Consider the following 13,057-nt stretch of genomic DNA (forward strand, 5'->3'; position numbering starts at 1 on the left):
TTTAGAGTTGTTTAAGTTAACAAAAATCTGTTCTTAATAGAGAATTAGATAAAACTGGTTCTGAAAAAAGAGAACTAAGTTTTTATTTTACCTTGGATTAGTGTAAAGTTACTAGGTAAATAAAATAGAAATTAATTGCAATAGAAAGGGGGGACCTTCCCTTATATTTGAGAGGAATTCTATCTTTCCTTCTAAGAGATAGTATCCCAAGTGTTGTCGTGAAACACACATTTTGTGGACCTTCATCAGTTTACACAATTTTCACCCAACAAAATTTTAGTAATGAATTGGGTTCTTATAAACCCTAGGGTTATGTTGGGAGTGTCAAATTTTATCATGGTTTGTGCCCATTTTGTTTTTTTAGATCCCTGGGTTTAGGGTTTTACGGTCATGGCGAGAGGGTTCAAATGTTGTCTTTAAAATTCCTCATCTTTGTTATATTTCCTTTTTGATCTTCTGCATCAAGTCGTGGGTTTTTTAGTTGTCACTCAAAGGGTGGCGCATCGTAAACTCACTAATCCCATGTCCTAGTTCTGAAGTCTTTAGTCGGTTTCCATGTTGGACACTTTAAAATTTTCATACAAGCCCTTTGTCGTAGTCTTAGGTTCTTATGTTTAAGTCCCCTAGTGGTCTTAGAAGCCATGACCCCTTAACCCCCCATTAGAAGCCACATGTTTTAAAAGGTCACATAAGTGTCTCTTTTATGCATTCAGGGACCGTGAGATAGTGGGGTCATAATTTCAAGTTTTAATTTCTTACCCTGCAAGTTCCATTTTGCAGTGCCATTCTGACGATGCAGGATGGCAGGGAACTCATTCAGTTAAAGAAAAGTTTTAACTTGTATCTTGTTGGGAGAACATGAGTAGCAGAAGGCTAGCGGATCAGAAATGCAAAGAAACCTTACCTTGCAAGGGTATTATGGACAGGAGAATTGTACTATGGGTTAGTGGGGGATATAGTTAGTCCTTCGCCCACCACCCTGCAGGATAGAAAAGTGGAATTAAGAAGGCCACAAGCTAGTGGGTATAGAAGAGAGAACCTACCTTGCTATCCTACATAGCCCAAGAAAGTGGTCTTTTTGCCAAGAAACTCAACGAGACGAACAAGAGAAGAGATATCCAGTAGGACAGCAAGAGACATTAGAAGGATGAGGAAAAGTTTATCTTGCATGATCGAAGGATCATGTGAAGTACAAAGTGGGATGGCAGGATGAATGCAAAATGAAGACCCTACCACCCCATGGGATAATAGCAAGGGCATATTTTGATTGCGGGCCAATGGGATAAAAGGAGAAAGTAAACCCCTGCCATCTCAGAAGAAGGGAAGTGTGAATGAAGGAGAAAGGATAGCCCAGTTTAAATGAACAAGTGTAATTAGAAGGTGAATCCCACCAGACAATGAGGAATAGTTGAGGAATAAGGATAAAATTACCTCGCAGGGGTAAAAGTAGCTAGTAAGGAGGGATGTGGGTTAGTGGGACAAGTGCATAGTGTCTTCCCCACTACCCCACGAGAAAAACACAAAGAGGAAAATCATCATGTGGGTAACAAGAAAGTAAAAGAGGTAGAGTCCCACTATCTCATAGTCTAGGGAGCGATAGGAAAGAGACCCCACGATGTAGCATCAAAACAAAGAGAAAAAGGGATCCCCCTATCCTATGTGATAAAGAATGGTAAGATGGAGACCTTGCAAGATAAGGAACAACAAGGAGATGAAAGGGCCCCCCTATCTTGCAAGGAGACATAATCTTATTAAAGATGAAATAATTCATTTTAAATTCAAACTTTAGAAATCAATGAAATATCAAAGGTGACGAAGAATTAGATTAAGGATACCATGTCAGCAGTCAAAGGTGTTAAAGCGTAGTCTTTGTCATTTGTTTCAAGATCTACGGTGGAATTTGAATCTTGAAGCCACCAACCTATCAAAGCATGCACGTATGAAGTAATGGAAGCCCTGTTGTAAGTAATAAAAGCAAAATCCAAAGTGTCGTTGTTCACCTTGCATTCAAAGCGATTCTAGAGCAATTTTTGAGCATCCAAAGGTGACCTAGAGTAGCTTCCAAGCCAGAATTGTGACCAATAATGTGTAAAAAACCAGCAAGTTACTCCTAATTGCTCTCTCTATGAAATTTGTGAGTGTTTGTGGGGAATTTTGTGAGAAATTTGTGTATTCTTTCCCTCGGAGTAAGGGAAAGGGTTTTATTTGCTTGAGAATTTAGTAATCTTAGAATTTCTTAGCACAAAAATGGCCTCCCCCACTAAGTATTTTGTTGCTCCAACCACTAAAAAGACTCCTGAAGTGGAAGAATGATCTGCTACACTAGAGATAACACATGTGATCCCAATCTTTTTTGTCCCACTTATCCATGCAATTGTGGACAAACCTATAGCTAAACCATGCTCATCTACCCCTACAAGTACCCCCGAGGTCTCCCCAAATGTTGAGTCAAATGTACCCTCTCTAAAAGAGCCTGCAAAACCAAAATGAAAGAGGGTTCCCAAGAATGTTGTTGTAGTTTCTTTTGACAGTGAGCAACCTGATGAGCCAAGTCCTACCCCCAAAGATAAGAAGCCCACACCAAAGAGGAGGAAGGCTCCCCCCAAAACATCATCTATAGAATCTTCTGCACAAACCTCTCATGTTGCTAGAAACCCTCAAGGTGAATCCTCAAACCCACAAGAAGTTACCCCCAATCCCAAGAGAAAATGGGCCCCAAGTAAAAAGGCCATGTTGTAGAGCAACTCTCCCCTCTTGTAGAGAATCTGAACCTTACCTAGCAAGAACATCCTATAGAAGCTCCATCCTCATTAGTTCCAACTAAGAGTGGGGAGGAGATATCAAAGGAGGTAGAGGAGAAATTAGAGGAGGCAAAGAAGATAAAGAAGAGGGAAACCAAAGGCCTCCATTAGGACTTGCTGGAATTGTTCCCAAGCTCGAATATGCATGAAACATTCAAGAGTTCCTTCATTCACCATTGCTCCAATTACAGAGATGCCCACACCAATGACAAGGGTTGGGATATTTTATTTTATTTTATTTTTAGGGAAATAGGGACAAAGCGATTATGATGCAGGAGCATCCCCGATTCTTGGCAACCTTGCATCAACCAAAAATATTTCCTTTCTGTTTTGCAGTTTCAACATTTCATTTTATATTTTTTTGGCATTGGCTCACCAAATCTTGAGGAGTTGTATTTTTCTTGAGGACTTGGCCATCTTCCTTATTCCTAAATAGCAAAGCATTTGGATCATTTTTTGGCAAGTTATCGATTCTGGTTTCCAAGACAGTTTTATGGCACCAGAACTGGTTGGACCTATTTGCTTTGGTGAATCTACAAAATCCCTTTCATTGCTTGCGGAGCCCTAAGCGTTGATTCTGATGTTCCTTGGCATGTGGCCAACCTTCCCTTTGATCAACACTTCATCCTTTGGATTTTCTGGAGGAATCTCTTTGGCAGAGGCTGACCTTGTTGGTTTTACACGTTTGGTCTTGTTCTTTAGCATTTGATCCCTTTTTGGCTGACCAGATCCCCTTGGATAATATAAATCATTGTAATTGAGAATTAGAATGCAGATCTAAGGAAATATAGAGCATAAAAGTTAGATCAAGGTCCCAGTTGTGACATGTTTTGTAATTGAGCATGTTTGTAGCGGGCCAGTGAGCCTAATCTTATATCCCAGATGTTACTAGTTTCTTGTAATCAATTTTCATGATTTAATTCATTCATTTATGCATTGTCTCCATCATATCCTTGTGTTTTCATTGTGTTTACTCTTGCTGACCAGTCCTGATTGATCTCTTTAAGGTCCCTCCTAATCGATGACTACACCAAGTGGTATTAGAGAAGACTTTGTTTTGAAGATTGTGTGGTCCTAAGAATTTTGGTATGGGGTGGTGGATTATGGATCCGACTTGTAGCTGCAAAGGACTGGCATGAAGATGGTGCGAGGAGGAAACGGGAATGGTGGAGCGCATGGCAATGCAGACTCGACTATGATAGAAATGTTGAGAGGAATTGTAGCCCAATTGGAAGCCATTGAGACAACCCAGAGAAGAGGCCTACATATTGAATATGTGAGTGAAAATGAAGGAGAAGAAGCCCCAATAGAAAAAGTAAACCCATCGATGATTGATCTAGATGAAGAAAGGTTCTTAAGGGTTTTGAGTAGGGAAAATACTAAACAACATTTTGCCCACCGAAATATGATGGAAAGTTGGATTCAGATGAATTGATGGATTGGATCTCAGAGATGGAGAAATATTTTGATTTTGAGAACACCACAGAGGAAAGGAAGGTAAAATATGTCTGCACCCTGTTGAAAGGTCATGAATCTCTTTGGTGGGAGAATTTGCATGTTGATAGATAGAGAAGAGGTAAAGAGAAGATAAAAACATGGGATCAAATGGTTGCTAAGTTAAAATGAAAATTTATGCCAGCTGATTATCAAGTGAATCTATTTTAGAAGTTGCGAAATTTGAAGTAGAAGGAATCTAGTGTAAAGGAGTATATCGAAGCATTCTACAAGTTGAATATTAGATCTGGACATGTTGATGATGAGGTTGAACAAGTTGTAAGATATTTGAATGGATTGCAGATGTCTATACAAGATGAACTTAGTTTGATCAAATTGCAGAGTGTTGAAGAAGCTTACTAGTATGCCTTGAAAGAAGAAGAGAAGATGAACAAAAGACATGAATAGAGACAAAGAGGTAGGGGTGGAAGGTTTTCTAAAGGAATATTTCAAGGAGGAAGAGGATATACCAGAGGTAGAGGAACCTATATAGATCATAACAAGGGAAAGGAAGTAAGCAAAGATGGTGGTTCATATCAGAAGGATGATATAAATTTCTACCAGAGAATAGAACTTGGTGGTTACCGGAATGAGAATTTTGGAAAAGATGACAGAAGACAAGACAAGAGAGTGTATAAAGGAACTTGCTTTAAGTGTGGAGGAGAAGGACATCATGATTTTGATTGTAAGAAGGTGGAGAGCACCGAGAGAACAATAGTGGTGGAAGAAAGCCCCACCAGATCAACTAAAAAACTAGAAGATGGAGAATTGTTGATGATGAAGAAGCTTTGTGTCATATTGGAGGAGATGAGGAGCCCTTGCAGAGGAGGAATTTGTTCAAGACCATATGTAAGGTATCTGGTTAGTGTTGTAAATTTGTTATTGATAGTGGTAGTTTAGATAACCTTGTTTCAAAAGAGATGGTTACTAAGTTAAATTTGGAAAAATTGAAACACCCTAAGACTTATCAGATAGCATGGATTCACGATGATCACAAGTTTTTAGTAAGTGAAAAATGTTTGGTGAAATTTAAAATTGAGAATTATCATGATGAAGTCTTGTGTGCTATTATGCCTATGGATATTTGTCAAATTGGGTAGACCTTGGCAGTTTGATAGACAGACAATACATGGAGGGGGAAAGAACATATACACTATTGTGGCCAATGGGATGAAGCAAACCTTGTTGCCCTTGGAGGAGCCTTCGAAGAGTGAAGTCTGTGTGAATGCTAGAATCTATTTGGTGGATGGAAGGAAATTCCTGGATGGGATGAGACATGAGAATGTGTTTTGCCTTAGTTCCTAAGAAGACTGAGAATCTAGAGCATGAAGAAGAACAACCAGAAGATATAAAGGGGTTACTGGCAGAGTATGAAGACATCATTTCAGATAATGTGCCAGATGGATTACCACTTGTGAGAAGTATCAGTCACTGCATGGACATGATTCTTGGAAGTTTTCTTAACAAAGTTGCACACTAGATGACACCGATAGAGAATGAAGAGTTCAACTCTAAGTGTAGGAATTGTTGAAGAAAGGTTTAATTAGAGAAAGACTGAGTGTAATGCCCCGCCAGGAAACCCCGAAGGGATTAAGCTATAACTTAAGAATGGAGTGCAATAAATTTTATTTTTTTAAGATAAACACAACATTGAGATATAACGAGATATAAAAGATTCAAATTACATAGCGGAAGACATCAACTAACACCTAAAGAGTTTCCCAATGAGATTACTTAAATTTCACAATTCACTTAACTCACACAATAAAACCAATAAGCTGATTATCTTAATAACGAGATAATTCTTAATCAGGATAATTTCTTTCAAAAGATGGAAATATAATTCACAAGATAAGGTTCATCCATTAAGATTTATTCATACCCATCATTCATACTTTTCATTGAAATATAAGCCATGCATCTAATATTCTAACACACTATAATTTCATCATAAACATATGAGATCTTTTCATGCATACTTCATTTCCTTAACAACAACTGAATATATTCCATTACTCTAAGTTACATTCTTTCACAATCCAATTTACTGCATTTTAAAAGACGATTGCATACATGCATCTATGATAAATCTCATCTAAACCACTTATGCATTCGATCAAAATGGCATTCATACATGCTAACACTAAACATGAAATATAAGAAATAAAAGCATTACATAACACCAAGATGATCTCAGAGTTCACCCCTAAAGGGCTACATCTCCAGGTCTACTCAACTGCAAGACCCCTTTGATAATTAATAAAGTTAAGAATACATGAGGTTACACCATTACAATTCGGCCATCAAGGCAAAACATAATCAATATACAAACGACCACATCGGTCAATAAATACATAAACGATCCCTGAAAAGAAAAGGATCCAGCTGAACATAATCAAAGCTAATACAAAGGTCCATTCGAGCATCCACAAAACTGAGTCATCACCACCCAAGGTCTAACATGAAACCAAGTACTCACAAGGGTATAGACAATAGGATGACCCACAAACGTGCTCCTAACAAGACAAAACGACAACACACTAGCGAACGTAGGGACAAGTGTCATCACACAACCTGGTATGGTTACCATGGCAGGTCTTCATAGGTTCCGGCCCCATACACTGGTTACCCTGGCAACCTAATCCGACCCTCCGGCCCATCCAAGCCTCATGTGGACCCACACATCCTTTCGTGAAGACAAGGATGATGGTTTGCCATTTCAGGCCTTCTCACAGCATGTCGAGTCTGTGTTAGCACTCGTCCCATGTGTGAGGCACAATTATCTTACTTAGAGATTAACATTCTAATCTACTGTTAGGTTATCACTTATTAGACTCACTTTTGATGGGTTACCCAACAGCCACTTTGGGTGCGGCCCCCAATCAAAAGCCACTTTCCCGTACGACACTAGACTATACCCAAGCAACCTCATAAACCAATGAACACACATGGTCAAGTAAACAGAGTTCAAAAGGAGGGAACAACCATCTGGTCAAACACGACTCAAAAGAGGTACACTTACTGACGGTACTCTAACCAGAGACCTGACCAACTATGGTCAACCATGAATCATCATTCGACACCCACACAAAGGATATTACCAATTACGACATTACCACAAAACAATAGTCAAACTTGAAACCGAGAACTGGAACAGGTACCCAAATCAATCCATACGACAAGGTCCAATCGAACAAATCAAAACTTGCCATTACTTAAGCAAAAGCGAATACAAAAATTAAACTCGCATAGGCAATAACCGGAAAAGACAATATTTTTCCATATTGATTTAAACATAAAAGTTGATCCAATTCTCTAATTGATCTAAGTTTTCAAAAAAAAACATTGACAGAAAAATCACCGTTACCAGGTGAGTACAATACCACAATCTCAATGGTCCATTCACCTATGTCTCAAAACAGAGGAAGATTATAACTATAGCATTTATTTTACAAATTGAAATTACCATTAACTCACCAACATTCCAAACAATACATTATTAATTTCCAATAGTATATCGTTTAAATGATCAAAATATCTAATGATAAAATATTTCATTTACTTCTCAATTACTCAAATGATATGTTCTTGAATAAAATATTATTTAACATAATCAATTAGTAAATATATCATATTTCAACAATTTTCCAATAAAATAATATTCTATTTTTTTTTAAAAACAATACTTCCTCAATTAGACAAATACCCAAATTAACTATTAATTAAGGTATATATTTATTAATCCAAGATTAATAAAATATAACCAATTAATATTTAATTGCGAAATTAGCAATTCTAGAATTTAATTAGAAAAAGTGCGTTAATCATAAAATGAAATTTGATTATTAATTAACGTATATATTCCATTAGACAATTAATTAATATCAAATTAATCATGAATTATAATTTATGCCACATTAATCATAATTAAAAACTTAATTAAAAATTAACATTAAATAATATTAAAATATTATATATATATTTTTTTGATTAAAAAAAAAATACATAAAAAAGAACACATTTTTAAAAAACTAAAAAAAAGCATTTATATGGGGGAGGGTACCCACGTGGACCCCCACGTGGGCCCCCCCCTTGGGAGCTCACGCTTCCCCTTGGGGAACCGCTGCTTCCCAATGGGAGCACGCAGCCCCCATGGGAGCGTTGTTGTTCCCAAAGGGAGCATGCAGCCCCCATGGGAAGCGTTGCTGCCCAAAGGGACACGTAGCACCCCTCCACGTGGTAGGGAACTCTCCCACGTGGTTGGGGTTTCAAACATTTTTTTTTTATTTTCATTTTTTAAAAAAATTGTTTACTATGTAAAACACAGTCTAAAAAAAACCAGTCTCCTCGAGACTAAAAAGAAATTTTATTTTTTTTTAAATTTATTTACTGTGAATAAAAAACACAGTCAATCTCCCAGAGACTTAAAACAAATTTTTTTTTTTTTTTTTAAAAAACAACACAGAAATTTCCAGAATATGAGAGGTTTTCAAAATTGAAAGGATAATCTTTTTGGGCATAAGAAAGCTCATTTTCCATGCAAGGTTGCAAACAATAAACCAATACCAACTAATTCCACAATGATTCATAACCTTGAGGCAATCAATGGAGAAATTAAAACCAAATAGCATGAAGAACACCCATTGCCCCTTTTTTTTTAAATTTAAACAATAACTAACTAATAACCAGAATTCCTACCTCAGTAAGCATTCCTGGAAAGGATTTGATGAAGAGCCCCAACTTGCAGCTCAAGAAATCCTTCTTCCAAAATCCCCAAATCTTTCCTCCAAAATATTTTCCAAAAAAAAATTCAATCCCCAATATTTTCCAAAAGTCTAGGTTATATGGAAAAGTTTGACCAAAAAACTCATTTTTGGATTTAAAATTTTTTATTTAAAATAATTCCCAAAAATACTATTTTCCAACTATATCAACAAATTAAATTGCTTTTCAATACAAAATTGATTTTCTCAATCAATTCAATTTAACCTTTCTATTTCCAAAATGCCAAGAAGATAAAATTAATTCTATTTCAATTAAAATTAAATCTTTCTTTTCGTAGGCATAAACATAATACATTTAATATTTAAATTTAACCATTTAATTGAACTTGCTCCCAATTTAAATCGAGCAATTCAGATTAATAATAAATCACATAAAGAAACCCTATTTAATTTAGTCCATTAATCTTTAATGCACAAACACATATTTAATCAAATTAAATACTAAGGACTAATTAATCAATTTAACCATACACACCAAACACGCAAACCAAGAAGGTCAACCAAACAGACGACTCGCAAACCCAAATGAAAAGGGAATACCGACGATGACTAGCGATGCTTACTTGAGCACGACTATGGTCAACTAGGGTCTTACGACCACCTAATCCAACTCTAAGGATTAAAGAGGTACACTCAAACCTACAAATCCAGGTGAAGACGAACCTCACACTCATGCGGCATTGTACCTGAAATCTCCTGCAACCAAGAGTCATACATGCATACATATATAAACTTAATGAAATCATTAGCCCGATATTAATACCACGAAATAGGAACACTAAACAACTTGCATACAACTAGTGCGAAAACACATTAACAGATATGCACTAAATCAACACATCTGACTATAATCATTATATTATGATAAACTAACTAAGATTAAACCAAGATTAGAAATTGATTAGGGCAGGGGTACTACATTCTTCCCCCCTAGGTTCTGACTTACTCCTAGAAGTCGTAAGGCTAGATGGAGAACATGTCGTACGCATCAGCCCTGAAACTCATTCAACAAAGATCAAATTGCACATAAAAATCTTTCCATAATCAAATGAAATATTATTGCAAAATCCTTTACAAACGCCATTATCCATTGGCAAGATACATCTAAAACCATACATTCCTTAAAATATTCTAGGAATTATCAATAATCATAGGAGAGATACAAGAACTTTCTTCCTTTCATTACACCAAATTAATGCACTACAAAGAGGTAAGCGGCAATCTCTATACTCATCTATCAAACATGACAAGAAAATATGCCATCATGATCAATTTTTGTTACCAATACATCTTTTTTTTTTCATAAAACTATATTGCATAGAACTATTTTCAAAATTCAAATTCTACAATCAAGTTAACTTCCCTGAAATAAGAGCAATACAAATAACTCAATTGATTACACTTGCCAGGAATATAAAAACCTTTCCAAAGACTATGTCCCATAACATAGTGACAAGTTAACACAATTTACTCCATGATACAAATAATAACCATCCACATAACTGGAATGCATAACTCAAAAGGCCACATGTGAGCATGTCTAATGCTCGATCAAAGATAACATGCACGATCAACATCTCTATGCCTGATCTCAGAACAACAATATGATCATAAATATCCAATATCTCACTCAAGGCTCGATGGTGCTAGGCACACCATAGCGGTGCTACCTTCCATACAAGACCCTTGTGAACATCCCTTGTTGAGTAAGGTGGTTAGCCTCCAAGAGATAGTCACCACACATAGGTAGGTAGTGGGTCCTAGCTGCAACACAGCCTCACATACCCCCATCCTCAAGGTTCCTTACGTCCACTTCCTCATACACACTCTACCAAATCTATATCATACGTCCTTGGAGAGGAATTTCACATTTCAACACAAGACCAACATATGAAAACAATAAGGATAAACCAGTTTAGCCACAAAAGTACAGATGAATAAAGATAATAAATCATCAATTCCAATAGTAAGGCAAGAAAATAATCTGGAATTTGCAACACCAAATCAAATATGCAAAAGATCACAAGCTCATGGCTAAACCTTCAAAGTCAAAGTAAAATAAATTGCTGATCCCCAAAGAAATAATAAGAATATCACAACTGCACATAACATCACTATGTGACTAGCGTCTAGCCACCAACGAGGAAGGAAGGAACAACTGACTAGCTATTGCAGTAGCTCATCATGTGGTGCGACATAGTCACACTACCCACATGGCATGGTGGTGTGCACCTTGACATCACCCCGCATCACATTGTCACGCGGCATGGCAATACCCCAAGCAGAGAAGACAAGCAATGGGCATATCCCGCATGGTAGTGTACCTTGCAGAAACAAGCACGTGTAGGTCACGTCCTGCATAGCGACATATCTAGAAGGATACTCGCCGTAGCCAAAGGTATACATGACTAGGGTCCACCCACATGCCCACCAACACATACTAATTGGCAACTCATGTGGATAAACCTACCTTTCATGAAGACAAGGCAAAGGATCCTCCAAATTACACCATCACTATACACAAGAATCACCATCCATATGCTCAAATAAAGGAGAGGAATAGGCTATCACATATAAACCTATAAATAGATTCATCAAAAGGGAAAGTATTGAGTACACCTTTGATACAGTTTAATAGTACAACTATATCATTCCTCGAAGTAGAGAAGCTAAATTCGTTTCACGCCGACATTACTCGTACGCCAATCCATACTATTCAAGGAATGGTTACTTCGAATACTACCCCTTAACATACCGAGTTACCCACAACCCGAGGTTTGGTACTCAGTAGGGAAACAAATAAGCAACATCACATAAACAGTATGGTTTCCCATACTCATAAGCAACATATCCTCCATGGTTGATTACTTCACCAATCCATGGGCACATATAATAAGTATTGGTTTCTTACAATACACACAAATACACCAGTACTGGTTTAGTCACATTTATGGGGAGTACTTTTCAGTACGCTAACATCTATTCAAGGAAGATTTTAATTATGCTTTCTACATGAATAACTGAATCAAGTTTACTCTAGATACAAGTACTGAAATTATTAACAATTCACAATTACATAAGGAAATAACATCATTCCTATATCTTTCTCAAATTTCACTAAGCATCCGTAACTAAATTACTAGCTATGCAAATTCTTTTCCCAAAGAGGACTTTCATCTTTCAATATGAAGCCAAAATGCAATAGTACAATTTCACATGTTTTATAAACATTCTATTTAAATCAATGCATTCTTTAATACCATTTCTAAAAATCTGATACCCTAGGCAAAGAGAAGGGAAAGAGAGTTTGATAACCAAACTATTTCCTACAAAGACACAAGATCAATCAAGATCACACTATAATATAAAATTTCTCACTATAAGCCTATCATTTTAATTGCACGGTTTTCATTTCACTACCGTTTAGAAGGATGGCAATCAGCCTAACAAAACATTTCCAATAATTATGGTTGCAACAGAATGTTCTAGTTTTCCAACCAACAGAGATCAAAACAGGCAATCTTTTCGATAATACCAGACCTCTTGAAAACACTCACTTATTCTTAATACAATACAGACACATGTCATAATTTTGCAACCTATCATTTAAAGATCAGATTACGATCAGAAGGTAAGCGAGGAGCTATCAACTAAATAATACATCTTAATGCATGCACATCAAACAAGCTTTTCATTCGCACTTCCTAAACACATTAAGGTAATTACATATACCCAAAAGCGAGTTCAATGGAGCATTTGCTAAAATAGATCCTCAATCAAACTGGTTTAATGCAACACATAAAACAATCTTTCGGGGAACACATTAATACTCTCTCAAAGCTACAATAACATGCTCCTTTTAATACTTCTTCTACAAACCAAGCAGTTTCACATAATTCAACTATTCGCATATTAATGCACCTCACTTAAGAAAAAATTTAATTATGTTACTCCTACAAAATACACATGGAGAATTCT

Source organism: Cryptomeria japonica, chromosome 8 (genome assembly GCF_030272615.1).
Source record: "Cryptomeria japonica chromosome 8, Sugi_1.0, whole genome shotgun sequence".
Classification (NCBI taxonomy): domain Eukaryota; kingdom Viridiplantae; phylum Streptophyta; class Pinopsida; order Cupressales; family Cupressaceae; genus Cryptomeria; species Cryptomeria japonica.